The 17,685-nt window shown below is 48.2% G+C and overlaps 1 protein-coding gene across 1 annotated transcript in view; it reads left to right on the top strand.

The window, feature by feature from the left end:
* Window positions 1-16,763: 16,763 nt before the first annotated feature.
* Window positions 16,764-17,685, top strand: part of LOC133494420 (tudor domain-containing protein 5-like) — a 70,867-nt gene continuing 69,945 nt past the window's right edge. The window contains exon 1 of the mRNA XM_061808238.1: window positions 16,764-16,771. The gene's annotated coding sequence lies outside the window, so the exon portion shown is untranslated. The remainder of the gene's footprint in view (window positions 16,772-17,685) is intronic.

Here is a 17,685-nt window from a genome sequence, read left to right as displayed (position 1 = left end):
TGCATGCACACTTTGCTATCTCCCTGCCTTGCGCCAGTAAATAGTACATAACACGGTTGCGTGCGCGCGACTCGGAACAAGGGGGGGGGGGGGGGAGAAAAAATTTGCGATCTCTCGCTCACTTCCTCCATCGACCATCCGAAGCTTCCTGATCTTGGATCTCGACTAAATCTTCTCGCCGCGCCTAAATACGTTCGCATACCTTGAGCCAAGGACGCTCGGCGGCGCATGTATTTTGCAGGGGTTGTGATGTATAATGTAGAGCAGCCACGCTAGGTTGCAGCGTACGTTGCCGCCGTGTTTTGCGGGCGCTCATTAATATGCAAGAGGAACGACTGAAGCGACTAATGGCTGCGGACCCCCCACCCCCCCCACCCCCCCGTACCCCTCCCCACACTTATTTGTAAGTGTAACTTTATTTGTCGTTGTTTCTTTTGTTGTCAAACAACTCGTGCGCTTGTGTTTTATCTACACACATTTTATCAACCGAACGCAGGGGCCTGTCGGCTGTTTTTATAGGAAACGGTTTGAACGGTAAAACCGGATCGCGATGATGGGCCCGGATATTGCAGGCTAGTCGGTGGAGTCGGTCACGTTTGGGGGGCAAAAAGTCTGCTTATTTTTTTTTGTGCGAACAGGAACATAGTTATGACATCAAAGTATCTTACCAACAAGGATATTATTTCCCCTCTCACCCCGCCCCCGCTAAGTCTGGTTTCGGGCCGGGGTCATAACTTTCTGCTCCTTATCTGGTGTCGTTCGTCTCCACGGCAACGCCTGGGCGAGGAGGATGTCACCAGCTGGTTTTCTGCGTACAAAGATGAAGGACGACCGCCGCGCCGCACAATTAATCCTCGTCTGATTAGCAAATGGACAACGCCATATCTGTTGATTTCAATGTAAAAGGTCATATTTAAGCAAAAAAAAAAACCAAACAAACAAACATGAAAGTAGAATAAAAGTAAAGTAGTCTTCAAGACCTCGTCTCATAAGTCAAAACAAAAGGGCGCGTTTCCAAGTGCTGTGCGGTCTCGTCGCAAACGTGAACGAGGGCGAAAGGACTTCAAGATGGCCGTCCGTGGTGCAAGAGTCCGAGATAGATGGGGGGGGCGGGTGGGGGGCCCATTAGTTAGCGCTATTAGCAACGGCATGCTGGGTTGTTGCTCCGTGTTTGGGTTTGTGTGTGCCTTTAAAAGCGACGACAACAACACGGAAATTATGCAGATGTGGCGCCCGTCGACATTTTTGGCTCATTCGCTGCCATCGACGGACGTCGAATTCAAATGTCCACGTTCACGTGGAGGACTTGCGAGGCTCGCGCAACACGCGGTGCCATTTTTTTTTTTTTTTTTTCTAATTTCGGCACGAGCAGATGGAGCTTCCACTTTGGAGATGAAATTCAAATTGATCTCGGCGGTCAGCGTAGGTGCGCCTCAATTTTTCCGGTCCGAATTCCGGAATTAATTTGCCTAATTGGTGAGCGGCGCCCCTGGGGGGAAACTACGAATGTTCCGTGAAATTGCTTCCTTGTCCAAAAAATTGATGAACGAAAATAAAATATTGTCGAGAATAATAATAAGCAAGCCTTTTCTGACACTTTTCATACACAAAAATAGATAAAAAGTATTGGGACATGTGCCAAACGTGACAGAATATGGACCTCTTTGCTGCGAGTCCTGCTTCCGCTCGGCTTTGGGCAAGGCAATGGGAGTGTGTCTCGACTGATGTGACGGGCCATGTTTGGCCAGAACCGAGCCGACACGGATTGCGAGCGAGGCAACGGAGAGAAAGGTGAGGAACAAAGAAAGCGGCACTGTCTTCATGCTCCTTTCGGCAGGGCAGCTCAGCCAGGGCAGCTCATCGTTTCCCTCTTGTGGCTGGACGCCGTACTGCGTGTGTGTGTGTGTGTGTGTGTGTGTAAGTGTAAGTGTGTAAGTGTAAAAAATTCAACCGTCGGCGCCTGTCCGGCCCGTTGTGACGAAAAGGGTGAAGCGAAGGTCGCCAGAAAAAGGGGAGGTCAGCGTCTCGGCGACTCCAAAAGAAAAAGACGGTCGCGAGAGTTGTTTCGGCAAGTCGAGTCACAGAAGTTGCCACGTAAACCAGACGTCGCCCGTGTCGAAACGAGACGGCGTCGCACATCATAATTAAGTTTGGCTGGGGCCAAACAGGAAGCGGCGCTCCCCGTTTGGGCCCGTGCAGGTTCTGCAGACCTTCATTTTCAGTTTATATTTACCAGTGAGTGGTCGTGGTTGCCCCGCCCTGTGCTTTTTAATTGCTTACCGCTGAAAGAGTAATTGCTCCATTTTGCGTCATTTATTCCCAAAATAGACAGATTTACACCCCTAGAACAATCCCAAATTTTAAACGCAGTAGCTCATAATTTTGTCATGTAAATTCATGCATTGTTGTAAATTTAGTGTCCGCGGAACCGTTTTAGCCGTGTTAACACAAATGTCTGTTTGTCTGTCTGCACTGGTGTTATTTTCTCTGTACAGTAGTTAAGTGACGCAAAATATTGTAGGAATAGTTTTTACATCCATATTTCATCGAGGATAAATAAAACAGAGGACAAATTGGTTTTCAGATGAAAATTTAGAGATTTTTTTTTTTTTTGCTTCTGTTTTCCAATTTATTATCAGGAAAAGCAAAAACAAATGCTTTAAAAAGCCACATTTTTTTAAGCTTGGAACACATTATTTCTTTTTCCATTCATTGTAATGGGAAACATCGATTCGGTTTTCGAACAATTCACTTTTCGAACCGTTTTCTTGAACGGATTGCGGTCGAGAACCGAGGCATCGCTGTATATGTAATATGGGAATCGTCCCATTATCTGTTTGTGTTGCTGCACCATTTCTGTTCAAATATGCGTTCCTTGAAAGGCTTCTAAAACGGATAAATAATAATGTGATCAACTCTATGAAGACAAGACAAGATGTCGGGCTCCATCAGGCGTGCGTGCGACACCTACAAAATATCACACAAGTACGTCGGCGGCCGGCTGTCGACGGAGGGGACACAGCTGGGTTCTCGGTGGTGAGTTGGCGGACTGCAAATAAGATGAGCCACGCAATCGGGGGGAGGGAAAACAAGTACGGCGGCTAGGTGAAGGGAAAACAGCAAAGCGCTTGTTTAGCATCGTTTTATTGAGCCCAAGCACATATTTTACACGAGAAAAAAAAAAAACAAAACACTCTAATCAAAATAAATCTCTGCGTTCCCTTTATGGGGTAGAAGTGAAATTTTCCACGTCACGACACGGTTAACGTGCTTGGAATCGCGGGTTTGGAGGGCGGACCAGTTGCCGAAACGAGCAATGTTTTTGCGTTTCATTCACGGCGCCCTTAACCTCTCGTCCTCGATGCGTTTGTCCTCATCAGATTCGCGTTTTGGAGGGCTCAAGGGAGCAGCGTCATCTCCTGCCGCAGGGGGCGCCGGGCCGGGGTCTTGACCGGGCAGTAAAAAAACAAGCTCGCTCGCGGTTACATAAACACCCACGGAGACGACACAATAAAGCAACTTTAGTGCGTTTGCACGGGGGAGGAGGGAGCGCCGGCGTCATAAAAGAAAACGCCGCAGTAAAAGTCGATCTCTGTCTGATGTCATCGCATCAGCTCGTGAAGGAAGGTGGATTGCAACAGTTAAATGGCCATTGCGCAGTGCTGTTATTTGTTTCTTGCAGAGAAGAATGTCAGTATTATTGTCTCCGTGGGTTGCTGCACCATTTTAGTTCGCTGTTGCGTAAAGCGTTATTTCAGAATCAGAATCGGCATTCATGCCCAAGTGAGACCTAAAGCCTAATTGTTTAATTGTCTTTGCTTGGTTTGAGAGTAATCTTCAAGTGGGAGGGCCAATCATACGACGTTAAGTTTGAAATTTGCGCCCACAAGTGAGAGCAAAAAATAAAATAAATTGGCCGAACAACAACTTGTATCTTTGAGCCTTGACGTGGAATCACTTGTATCTCAAGCCGCCACTGTATTTGTCACGTTCCCCAAATTAAATTTTCTATGACTTGATTCCACAGATGTCCCTCTTTTCATTTTAGTCTCACATTCAACTTCACGACTTCATCTCGGCCACATTTCAGCTCTCCTCCGACGCATTCGCGCGGACGTTCCGGTTACTCGGTCACTTCGCGGCGTCATTACGTCGTCTTTATTCTTTGATCAACCAACTAGGGGTCTGTCCGTCAAAAAGAAATTGTCATGACGTAAACAAAGGAATTAATATGGAAAAAAAAAATGCCGTGCGACAATAGATGAAGACTGGCGTTCTTGCATCAAGGCTGCAGAGCACCCCATCGGACACGTGTTGCACGAGCGTTAAAAGGCCCGAGCGAAAAAATGTACACGCAGCGCCGTGGCCTTTAAAATGTCTCCAGTTTGTCATTTAGTGATGAGAACGTGCACTGAATGGGGTCGCGACTCAACTGGAATACTGAGGAGGAGGAGGAGGAGGAGGAGGAGGAGGAGGAGGGAGGCCAGACGAGAGAAGGCAGATATGAGAAAGACATGAGGGGGAATGACTGTTAAATAAAAGAATGTTCAACTGATGTGATTGTACTTTTAAGTACAGTACATGCTATCGCTAACTAGCATGTATTACCGTAGCACCGTTACAACCCCTGAAGCAATGAAGTGAACACAAATGGTGCGGCAATACATCGAGACAGAGTGTAACTTCACAGTCGTTCTTTATTCTCTGCAAACGACGCCTTATGTTAGTGCCGTACTGCTGAGCTGAGAGGAGTTCAGTGAAGTCAATCAGTCTTTTATACTGCACAAAGGTGGATAAGATGGCTCAAAACGGGGATAGGTGAATTTGACTAGTGAACCATGAATACACTAATTTGATTCAGTCATGCCGTTTGAGTCAGGCAAAAAAAAAACAAAAAAACGACAACTTTCAGTATGACCAAAAATCTGTGCAATTTTTTTTTTTTTTGACAAAGTCCTCCTTGCACAACACGCAACATGTTTGTCTCGCGTCCATGCGGGCACACGCTGAAACCTGACAGAACGCACCCCCAGCTGGACTCTGATGAGGGCATCGGACCTGCTGTGCCAACGGGGGCTTATTTCCATACAAATCAGTGCCAAGCGGTCCACGCGCACACTGACACATGGGTGCAGGACATCGCAGTCATCTGCCCTTTACACACACGCAACACAAACACACACAAGTAGAGATCAAGGTGAAAGCAACAAATAAAAGAGTGAAAAGTTACGTGTAAAATCTGGCCGCAGCATTCATTTGACTTAAACGATCTTCTGCCTGCGCTTCTTCTCACTTGCTGCCATCCAAGGTGCTTTATTAGAGATTTTTTTTCAATCTTTTTTTTTTATAATTGTTAATTGCATAACGGTACCCAAAAGTTACAGTTCAGTCCAAAGGCGGGGCACTAAGTTCGTGGTTTGGTTCCCGTTGAGTGAAGGGAAATGCAAAAGTGACTTTTAGGAAAGTGCCAGCATCCAAAGCTCGTCTCCTTAGCAACGTCAAAAGTTTATTTCGAAGTAGAACATGAAATGAAGAGTTTGTTTTCAAAACGAGACGTAGGCATTTTTTTTTTTTTCAGATTTACGAAACTCGCGCCAAAATTATCCAGCTCCGAATGGATAATTTTGGCGCGAGTTTCGTAAATCTGAAAAAAAATGCCTATGTCTCGTTTTGAAAAGAAACTCTTCAAATATTTCTTGCTGTGTTACATATTTAGCCGCTGTCCCGCATGAAGGACAGGGGGGATAGGAGCGGGAAGAGGCGATGAAAAGGCAGTGGGTGGGTGGGGGTGGGGGGGGGGGCTCGAGGGCGGCGTGAAGTTTGAGGAGGGGGGGGGGGGGGTTGGCGAACAAATAATCCCCTCTGAAAGGTCGACGTGTTTTTCTTCTTCCCGCACGGAAAGGAAAGCGGTGCGGGTTTTTGTTTGGGGGGGGGGGGGGTCGGAGACGGAGGCCGGCAACAGAGGGAGGAAAAATGGCAAAAGATTTATTTGGTGGAGCGGGAGCAGCACTTAAGAATTCTCCATCATTGCCACAGCGACCCGTCACCTGGCAACCGGATACACAATGGCTGCGGTTGCCGTGGCAACAGCTCTCTCTCTTTCTCTCTCAGCGAGCGGGAGAAGCGAGACAGCGAAGGAGTGAGGAGGTGAGACAGGTAGACAGATGGAGTGACAGGGGGAGGAGAGCAAGATGGAGGGCAGGAGGTGAGAGGCAGCCGCCCGACGAGGAGGTGTGAAGACAAAAGGAGGCACATTGCACCTCAACAGGTGCGGCCAAATGAGCGCAAAAGCAGCATGCGAAATGCAACCAGCCATGAATGCGGCGCCATATGCGACCCTGCGCCGGGGAATGGCGGCCATCTTTCTCATTTTTATCTTTTGTTTTCCTTTGACGCAACCCGAATGATCCCACTCGACGTGAGGTGGAGGCGCCGATTCTCCGTTCGCTGTTCACGAACTTGCCCGTTCAGGGTTTGTCTTGCCAAGTCTGCGGTAAAATGGGCAGTAATCGGTGCCAAGGAAGTACAGTACACTCAAGTGCTACATATCTGGAGAAGCAGGCTATTGAGGTGGGGGCGGAGCTAATGGTAACCTGGGTTGGAAGTGGAAGTGATGGGGAGTCGGAGCCCAACGTGTATTTCCTGTCCGTTTTTCAAAATAAAAATCAAAAAATCTGGAAGTGGTTGTTTATAAGGGGAAGGTAAAATGAGATGGAAAAGTGGTTTGAAATCATAAATTGCTGAAATTCGTAGTACCGGCATTCTTACACATTTTTTTGGACCTGTCAATTTCTGTGGATTTTCGCTCTTAAGTGTAGTACCTGCAACTCAGCAATATTACCTTTCGTAAGGGCAGAATTACCATTATTATTATTATTATTTTATTTTTTTTTTTTTTAAATACTATTTGGAGACAAGCCTGCGAGGTACTGCACAGAGTGTTCTGCTCGGTAGAACTTATTTTGCGGTGATTCACAAGTGCATCTGATGTGACAGCTGACGCTGCATATTCATGGCCTTGACGCCCGCGCGCGCAGTGACGCAAACGGGGCGAACGCCGTACATTGTACGGATTCGGTGAGGTTAAGTGTCGGGATGCGGCTAGAACCCGCTTCCGCGGTTCTGGGAAGACGTCTCGCGAGAGTTTGCCTGGATTCGTCGGAATTGAAATTTGGGTGAAGAATAAGGATTTAAGCAGAGGTGCAAAAAAATTTTTTGTGTAATGTCATATGCAGTTGAAAAAAAAAAAAGTCATAACCAAAACGCTAAAAATCACTTTAAGTCGCTAATTTACATTTTTCCTTCTTCAAGGAAGCAATGACTGACTCAAATGTATCGAACTTCAATCTTTTTATCCGTTTCGGTCCAAACGAGACCCAAGACTTTCAATCTTGAGGCGACAAAATGCCGCGCGGCAACGCTTCTCAAGTGTTCGAGAGCGGGAATAGATTTGTCCCTCGGGTTATTTTCAATACTTTGAATGAGTTATTAACGCGTGGAGACGGATGGATAAATTTTTTTGAAATCTCTTCAATTGACCGTATTTTGGACGTACACCTTTCCGGAGATTGGCACTGGCGTGGATCGCCGGTTCATCAATCGATTGAGTCACATGGGCGAAAACGCCTGATTGACAGCCACTCGCCGCTCCTAATTAGTCCACCTGTAATTTGATGTGTGCGCGTGAGCGTCGATTTTAGTCGTTAACGCCTCTGATAAGACTTATTGAAGCCGTAGGGCTCAACATTGCGGGAATGTTTGGCAAGTTGCGTCTGAGTTTGTATTTCTGTGTTTTTGTGTGTACTGTAATACTGCCCGTAAACCCATTAGCCCCAGGTTAAGTGATTTACAGACCCCCCTCCCCCCCCCCACCTGAAATCTCATCCCCGCTCAGCCTATCTGTACCCGCTTATCGGGAAGATTACACACAATTGCATCCGCGCACCTCCGTCCGACCAGGTTTGTCAAAAAATAAAATAAAATAAACAAACAACAACGCACGTCACAAACGCAATGCGAGATTCTCATTAGGAGGTGTCGCATTTTGGGGGACAAACACAATGGAGGTGTTTCATCTGTGCTGTGTTTGTTCTCATTCTTCAGTCTCTTTGATTGTCTTCATCCAAATATGCGCCGCGTGTGCGTGTGTCCTTGCGTGCGTGTCTGCGTGTGTTTTATAAAAAAAAAAAAAAAATCCATAGCCACTTTCTCGCACAAAGCCTATTTATTTCACAGGGACAATGAGTGTGTGTGTGTGTGTGTGTGGGGGGGGGGGGAACCCATAGCAGAAGAGCTGCAGCGGCTCCACTCGCGTTATGATGGCGGGGCCGCGTCGTTGCTACGACGACAAGCGGGGAGGTGGAGGGGCTCGTTCGGCAGAGATGTCATTTTCTCCCCGCCGCCAGCAAATCGGACGTGTCAGCCGGCGACGCGACGCGTTTGTCGCGTCCGTGTTTTATCGGAGAAGATGGAGGACGGAGATATTGCGAGAGAAGACTCTGTTAGCTTTTATGAGAGCGCGCGTTACCCCCGCGTGGACAAAAGCTCGGGAGGCGCCTCTTAATTAATTCATTAATCACTCAGTTGGGCGAGATGAACTGGAATTGGGGAGCATCGCGTTGGAAGTTTTCCCACTTCCAAAGTTTCTTCCGTTGTGACGCTTAGCACAGGGACGCTTTACCCGAGCGGCTTTTGTTTGACCTTGAAACGAGGAAACGACAAAAAAAAGCGGCGAGTAAAAGAAGTAAAACGTCAAAAATCCTGTCAAGTATTTCCCCGCTGACAAAAGAAACGCCCGCCGGCTGCTCTTGTACGCCACGTCGACGTATATTTCAAAATGTCAATATATTGTGCCGAGCGCTTGCAGGGTGTTATTTTGTGCGCTCACGCTATCTTCTGGCCATCAGTCACCGCGCTATCATCGAGGGAGTCTAAAATCAATGCGTCTTTAGTCTTTTGACGCAATCAATGGCAGAAATGATTCATGACGCCAATCGGTAGCAGGAAAACCTGGCTTAAAGCGACGAACGTTTTGGACCCACCGGCTCCGTTCTTGTCCAGATGGGATTGACACGGCTCCGGGACAATTTCCCATCACGTGGGGCCTCACGGATTCAGACGGAGGCGCTTTGTGACGAAACGTCTGTAGAACCGAACAACTTGGCCAGGAACCAGGCTCCGTTCCGGGTTGTTTGGACCGGCCTGTCGCGACCCGCCGCCGTCTCTACCGCACGCCGACTTCGCCTGCGGGAGCTCGGGGGCGGGGGTGTCAATCGGCGATGTCACGAGAAGACTGAAACGGTGCCTCCAGGTGTGTAAACGCGGGAAGCGATCCAGATCACGTCACGGTGAGGTGGTTGCCGGTGCCGGCGATCGTTCCTCCAAAGGTTTGGGCTTAGATCTGCCAGATGTCAGTCATTAAAACGTCAATGCTTCCGATGTCTTCACGTCGGAATTTTTTTGGGCTGAGAGATACCGCACAGAAATAGTACTACGGGTGTATGTGGCGATCTTTTTGGATGGGTTTTTGTTACAATCGGCGGTGGTGGAACCTCGGTTTTGTGATTAATCCCTTCCAGAAAGTCTGATTAAAACCCAAAGCTGTATTTCCCAGAGGAGATAATCTAATTCCAATCAGTCGCTTTCAAAATGCGACGACAAATTTATTGTATCGAGAAATAAATGCGGTCCTACAGTGCGTTTGTGACCAACTGGCATCCGTGCGAGGACGGGTCTCGTCCAGATGGCGTCCGCAGAGACGGGGCCGACATCTCGCAACGAGTCGGTGTCGAGTCACGGCCGTCGGAGGCGGATTGAAGACAACGATGGCGTCGACGAGGGTGCGAGCGGGGAGGCGACGGGAGCGGCCGGATCCAGCTGCTTAAAACCCCGTCCAAAGTATTGTCTCCAGATGGGCGCTCGCGATGGCCCAGCGCTCTCCTGTTGCTTCTGGAGATGAATTGACGGCTGCTCTACTACTAGCTGGCTGTTTCTTTCTTTTTTTTCTTTTTTTTTTTTTATTGCCTTCCAAGAGAGCAGAGCAGAACCGGAGTCTGGCAGAACAAAAAGGAACCCTCGGCTAAATATTCCCGCTCGGCTCTGCGGGGATCGCGAGCGAGCATGACGGGCGAGCGGCACTATTTGATGCCATTGTCTCATATGAGGGCTCTTGGCTTTGTTTTAGCACGTGTCTTTTTCTGTCTTTGGACACGCTAAAAGGAGCCAAATTCAATCGTATCCCCCCGCTGAAAAACAAAATAGCCTCAGCGGAAGCATTTATTATTATTGCCCCCCCCCCCCCACCCCACGATGTTAAAGGACATCAACGTTTGACGACGTCAAAGCAGACAAAGCCAAATGTTCCAATTGGGATTTGTCAGCCGGCCAACGTTTCATTTGAATACGCTGCCACTTGTGATTATTGCAGCGTCGAACGGATCTCCTTGACCAAATCCGTCGTGGAATCCGAGCGGCGGGGCTGGCGTCTTCTTGTTCGGGAAGACTTTGGGAAGTTCTAAAATGCACTCAGCGCTACTTTTTTTTTTTTTTTTTTTTTTAACTCAAAGCTCCTCGTCGCATGTTCGGCTTCTAATAATAGCAGGCCCCAGCTGCACTGCAAGCGAGACGGCAAGTCAACCTGCGAGCTTCCCCGCCGCGCGCATCCCGAATGCGCCCGGCGCTGATGTGAAACACGTGTGACGCAAAGTTGGTGAGCGAGTCATCGCCTAAACTGCCGTAATAAACCCTGCGGAGAGGCGTCCTTGCCGTAATCCAGTTGTGCACTTCGACTGGCTTTTATTATTCATGGAAAAAGTCCCCCCCCAACCCCAACCCCAACCCCCCCCCCCCCCTCCATTTTTAAGGTAATTTATTTTGGTCATTGCCTGCGCGTTTCATTGGCCTCTGGGGCTTTTCTGCGGATGTCTTTATTGACATTGATTTTGGGACGTCTCCATCGAGCTTGACTGGCGCAAATCTGCGCTTATTCACACGCTGTGACGCTGTAATGACACAAGTCGGAGAAAAAACACGGCGGCTGATAGCCAATCCGAGCTCGTAATTGCGTTTCGAGGCACCTCATTTTGGGTTATTTGTGGCGACAAACGATAAAAGATGAAAATGGGCCTTTCGCCGTCATCTTACCGCAAACGACTTCATCGAAATTTGCCAAGTCACATGCTGGCTCGTTGCCTGCCGCCCTTCCTTGGGAAAGTAATCCCTCTCTTCAAAGTCAAGCGTGCACCCGGGAAGCACGCGGTCAGAATTGTAAATAAATCATCCAGTTGGGCCCAGACGTTCCAGCAAGGAGGAACACACACACACGTAGCGTGGGATGATTGGCGCGTCGTCGCATCGAGGAGGCCGGCCGATGAACGCGACTCTGCGATCTAATGAAGTGTGTTTATCAGCCGGCCATCGGTGCTTAACAGCCAGCGAAGGCTCGGCGGGCTGAAAACGGAGTAAACACAACGTGGGAATGGGAACGAAGCGACAAAAACCAACGACAAGCCGCGGGAAAGGCAGTGGAAATGCGGGGGAATGGGGGGGGGGTGTCAGGATATCTCTTTACATCCCACGAAAGCGTATCCCCTCCGTCAGTTGTTCGCGGCGCTACGAGTTGCACCAAAGGTCGTTTCGACTTTTTTTTTTCAATTTTATTTTTTTCATTTTTTAGCCCAAACGAGCGCAGACGCCATAAATCACATTCACGTCCGTCAACGGCAGCACGCGTCAAATAACACGGCCACGACCAGGGACCCCCATTCGTAAATACGCTGTCTGTTTGTGTATGTCAGGGGAAAAATATTAAAAAATAATGGAGTCAAGGGCAATAAAAAACGAAATACACATGACAAATGGTGGAAATACTTCACCGACTTGACGACTTTTGGGAAGGTTGAAGCGTAAAAGTAGGCGATTGCAATATTTCGCTTTGCAAAAAGCCACCGCTAATATTTTTTTCATGTTTTGAAAGCGTGTCTTGTGTTTGTTTTTTAACCTTTCATTCCGAAGTCGTGTCCGCAGTCCTTCGTGGATCTTGGAAGGGTACAATTGGCCAAAAGTTTTTGGGGAAAAACGGTCAACCCTGTTTGTTCCGGGGTGGTTTTTATTTAAACGCCAAAAATGTCCAACCGAAGCATATAATTTCCCAGAAAGCGAGTCTGCTGGCTTAATGCTAAAATGTAACGCAAAATCCAGAAACTGCTACTTAAACACACATGGAGCCGCAACCCATATAAACATACAACTATTCTCATCGACAAATATTTATGGGAAAAAGTATTACCGTAATTTCCGGCCTACGAGCCGCGGCTTTTTTCACACGCTTTCAACCTGCGGTTTATACGGTGATGCGGCTAATTTGTGCATTTTTTTTCCTCTAAAGGGGGCACTTGAGCGGAAAAGGTACGAATGAGACCGGCGGAATATATCAGCCGAGGAAGTGACTTTTACCGGCCCCTGTTTGCGCTAGCGTTAGCACGGCGCTAGCGTTAAACTCCTTCTGTGTACCGTCTTCCTTTGTAAATATCTCGTGTTTCAGTGCTGGCACATGCGGCTTTTACGCAGCTGCGGCGTTTGGATGTACCAAACGGTATTTCCTTTACAAAGGTGCGCGCTGTAGGCCGGGAGTTACGGTAATTCAGCTAAGACGGCATTGATTTGTGCGCGCAATTTGTAAATTGCGTTTTTCAATCGCAGGTTTTAAGAGAATCGTTTCCAACTTCTGGTCTCTGTATTGTTGGACTTTATTTCGTACACATATTAGTATACAGATTTTTGTACATAGAGCATGAAAAAAAACAAAAAACACTGTGGTCCCCCTCCCTCCCCCGTGGCCTCGTATTAAAGGCTTTGTCCCCCCGCACTATAGCACTGATTCGGGCGGGCAAATAAGTGCGAGCTCTGATGAGGTCGTTTATACGATGCATGAATGCAGACACAATGCGGAATGATTGCTAATCACAAGCACCGAGGGACAAGCGGGCGTGCACAGCGGCGGCCAAAAGCGGTGATTGGACCTCGGACAAAAAAAAAAACAAAACGGTAATAACGGGAGGCACGCATGTGGTCGCGCACGCGAGCTAGCTAGCGCGCACCCCGCGGCTCAGGCCTCAAACGGCTTCCAATCAGCTGCAGCCGTGATGAGATGAGAGGACCTCACCTCGTTCTCAAAACAAGTCAAATCACTTTAAGGACACAAGTTAGCGCTGACCTCCCCCGGCCGAGACTCATTTTGAGACGGTTTTCGCTTCGAGGTTGCCGCCGCAATTTTGGGTCTTTCGGCGCCGGGTGCATTTTTTTCGTCTTTGCGCGCACACACAGAGACACCCCCGCAACGCCGTACACTCCCACCTCTGTAAATTACCCAACATTGCAGGTGGGAGAGACTCCATTACCGAGTTGAACTCTCACCCCGCCTTGGCCGCCAGGCCAGAGAGGTGTGTGTGTGTGTGTGTGTGTGTGTGTGTGTGTGTGTGTGTGCGTGTGTGTGTGTACACACAGTAGCTTCAGACTGGCGGTTCCAAAATTGGAATATGATATATTATACCCTTGTATAACGTTCCAGACTCTCATAAAGCATCAACCAAAAAAAAAAAAAAAATAGCCTCCTCTCTCAGCTTCTCAGTACAGCAGTAATACACTATTGGTCATTCTTTACAGTGGATAAAGAATATATGCCTTAATTTTTTTTTTTACTGCTTGATAGTACGCAGATTTACTTCTGTGGCGTTTAGGGGCACAAACGATATTCACGCCAAGATGGATTTACACGACAAATCCCAAAATATCGCCTCACGGGAACACCGCGTTTGCGTTCAAATCTGTGAACGGGTTCATGGTGCAGCTGGGAAACTGGGGGACTGTTTTTGTCAGTATTAAGAGTTTACGTTGGCAAAAAAAAAAAAAAAAAATATGTTGCAGGTGTAAGCAGGCAGAAGCCACCGACATTCTTTTACATTCAAGTTTCAGACATGATGAGAGGAAAAAAAAATAAACACGAAAAGGTAAAAGGGAGGACGCGCAGTGATAGGTTTAAAGGCACAAATCCATATTTTTGCAACGCGAGCCTTTAACAAAACAGACGAGGGTGTCGGCGGCCGCCGAAGGTGTGTGACAAGTCGGAAAAGGGGAAGCCAGAATAAGAAGGACTCGTTTATTTGCTTGGCTCGGACTGGAAGACGAAAATACAAAAACCGGGAAATCGTACGTTTCCCGTTGAATCGGAAAAGCAGCCGCGGGCCCAAATGCGTGACGTGCCAAAGCGGCCTTTTTCGTCCATACACAAAATCCATTTTGACGTTCTGCTCCTTTAATCTGTTTAACATGCTCAAACTATTGTATATTGTTTTATACGCGATGCTGTGCCTTGAGATACGAGTGCCACAACACGATATCGGCTGTCATGTGACTTTTATTTTTTGTTTCCTGTGCTGCAACCGGTTGCAGTCCAGTCAAACTTAACATTAAATAAGAGAATTCCAAATTTAAAACAACCACCAAACAATTTAAAGACTCACTAAAAGTAGCTGCGAAACTCCTCTAAGTTTGTGTCAATGATTGTCGTTGGACTGCCCCCTGGTGACCGGGAGGACTCACAATTGCTCAATCGCGACGCGCAAATGGAATTCTGTTGAAGCGTGCGATTGCCGTGTGTTTTTTGCAAGGTGCGTATTTTCAAGTGCTCGTTGGGAAAAACATCTCTTTTTTTTTTTTTTTTAATTAGGATTAACGCCATTTCCGTTCGTTTGCTCGTCGCTGAACAGATGAAACTCGTATCTCAACGCACCACGAGATTTATTTTAAATGAATAAATTAGATGGCAGGGTTGCAGCCTCTTCCTTCATTTTGCCTTTTGCACCCAAGCAGGAGGCGCAAACCCCCCCCCCCCCCACGCTGCTTTCCTAACGCGGCCTGCCAAGGTCTGCGCGCGGAGAAGGCTTTCCTCTGTTGCGCGTACAAAGGACCGCGAACGGCAAGCGGCGGAGGGGGCGCATCCATAATGCATTCGGCTTCCGTGCGCGCGCCGTCGTACGTTTGACGAGGCCACGAGCGCTCCTCCAATCGGCGGTCGGAAAAATAGACTTTGTAAAAACAAAGGAACGGAATCATTATCTTAGTTTGTCACGGATGAAACTGTTTGTGCGTCGTTATTTTATGCCCCAATCGAAATCATTGCGCTGCTCCTTCCGGTGTTCCCCCCCTTGGCCACGAGGAGGCAGTATAACAGACACAAGCGAAGAAGTTGCCCCCGCCTCCGCGTGGTCTCGATTTTTATCCGTTGTCATTTCTCGGAGGTGTCGGATCGGAGCGAGAGTTTGTTTCCAGCCACATTCTCCCTACTTTTCACCCGCGCTATCTGTATTCCTCGGTGTGCGCGTGTTGACATTTTGGCAGAGTGGCCGGCCGCAGTAATTTCCCCGCAGACCGTCTGCTATCTGGCCGCTCCTCCGCCGCCGCTCTATCGTTCCATCGGGGCTCGCCTATACGAGACCCCCGAACGGCCGGCCGCCTCCATTTTGTCAACATGACCTCAGTGCGGCTCGTCCGCCGTCGTCCGGGGGTCCTTCGGTCGCTCTCCCCGCCTCGCTTGGAACCGAACGGATCCATTTTTGCCTGCGTTTGACCTTTGCTCGAAGGGAATTATGACTGCTGGCTTTTATCGCATTAAAATGATAATCGTACTTTGACTGAAGACCACGGGGTTTTCGGAGTCACGAGCGGTCTATTTTTAACGAAATCTGACGAAATGAAAACCCTTGCAAGGAGCGTTTGATGTGTGGGGGAGGGGGGGGGGTAAATTCAAATACGAGCTCTCTGCTTCTTTGTGTGGATACCAGGCACTGGTGCCACGCTGCCAACGCAGATGCCAACTTTCGTGTGTACGTAAGCGGTGGCTGCGATGCACACTCGAGCGTTTGCGTGTTTGGCGATCAAACGGCGAGACTAGCACACAGGCCTGCGCACGCTGCCAATGTGTACTGTAAACAACCGTGCACAAGGCATTTTTGATTTATTGATTTTTTTTTAATTTTTTTTTTTTTTTTGCCCGATTAATGCCATGCTCCATACAAATCGTGGTTTTGGATGGTTTTTAAACATGAAATGTAGATGTGTGCTCCCTCTACCTTTTCAGCCTGAAGCTAATTGCATTTAGCTTGCGGCCTCTCCGTCACCTCGCACGTCACGTGACTCGAGTGGCCCTCCATCGCCTCCAGCATTCGTTGCGCCTCGTGGCGCGCAGCATTTTTTTTTTCGAGTGCGCGAGCCCACTTGAAGTCACGCTTAGTTTGAGCGCCAGCACCAGTCGGTGCCTGCTAGGAGAATTATTATAAAACAAATAACTGTCATTGTCGAGGTCTGTCGGCGGTGAAAATGTTTGATTCCCAAGGGTTACGCCGTCTTTATGATCGGGGGCCGGAAGCCGAGCGTTTTATAGGTGCCGTAACAGGCTTGGACGGTGATCGGGATGCTGTTGAGTGCGCGTCTGGCCCCCCTAAATCCGTCACGCCGGGTGACGCGAACCGAAGGGCCGAGCGCGGCTCCAAAGTCGATCTTGATGAGCCGTGGCGCTCTCTCCACTCCATTTCATTTCATTCCTCCGGTCTCGCGAGCACATATGAAAAGGCGTATATTATTTTTGCGGCCAGCCAGGGAGGGCTAGCTCAAAGCGAGCTGCTTTTATGAGCCCGCCTTCCGGCGACAGGTGGTCGGGCTTTAATGAGGGAGAAGGCCAAAGGCTGCGGCTGAGACGGAGGCAGGGACGCCAAAGGTGAGACGGATTTCGTGCTCGTCTGCGTTTTGCTTTCGCTGGATGTTGCTGCATTTGGACTTAAGTCCTTTTGTTTGTGTGAAAAAGTGCACAGCTACATACGGGGGCTCGAGTCCTAGCATAATAAGCTAATTACTCCTTTCCTACCTTAGCTAGAGGTCAATTAAAAGCTCTCGCAAATCGTAAATAAATCTAATATACCCGCATGCGAGCCGCCTACTGGAAGCAAACCAATGTGAATTGATGGTGGCCAGTTTGCTGGAAATAACTTTTTTTTTTTTTAAAGAAAATCGTCATGGCCGTTGTATCGCAAAACGCCAACGTATCCCGATCAAACGGCAAAGTTGGCAACGGCTCCTCAGTATGAAAAGAAAAGCTCTTTAGCTCAAATGCATCGTAATTTCTCGAAAACAAATGTGGAAAATCTACCGTAATTTCTCGAGTATAATGCGCACCCCCAAAGTTGACCTAAAAAAAAAAAAAAAAAAAAATCTGGATAACCCTTCTACCAATGTACAATGCGCACCACCAATTTGCCGCTAGCCATATGCTCAGAATATTAGCTATTAGCTTTTTGTCCATCAAAGGCAGCATGTTTTTGTTTGTATCGAAGTTTTGTTTTGTTTTTTTTTTTTCAATTACGTTTGCTCGTGTCTGTGACTCCGACGCGCGGGTTAACATAATAGCTGGTACGGAAATGACCGCGAGCTCGAATCTCCCAGGTAATTGCCGTGTTTACAGGGCAAAAAAAAAAAAAAAATGCGCGCGTTGCATCCAGGTGGGCGGCGGCGTGCGGACGGTTGACAGTTGACTGTGACAAATGATGTCTCCATTCTCTCCACACTGGCGGAAAGATGAGAGAGCAAAGGATCAACATGTGCGTTTGTGCCTGTGATTTACGGGAAGTGTGAGGG

This window comes from Syngnathoides biaculeatus, chromosome 21 (genome assembly GCF_019802595.1).
Source record: "Syngnathoides biaculeatus isolate LvHL_M chromosome 21, ASM1980259v1, whole genome shotgun sequence".
Lineage (NCBI taxonomy): Eukaryota > Metazoa > Chordata > Actinopteri > Syngnathiformes > Syngnathidae > Syngnathoides > Syngnathoides biaculeatus.
The sequence above is the reverse complement of the archived record's forward strand: the minus strand, read 5'-3'. Positions and strand labels throughout refer to the sequence as shown.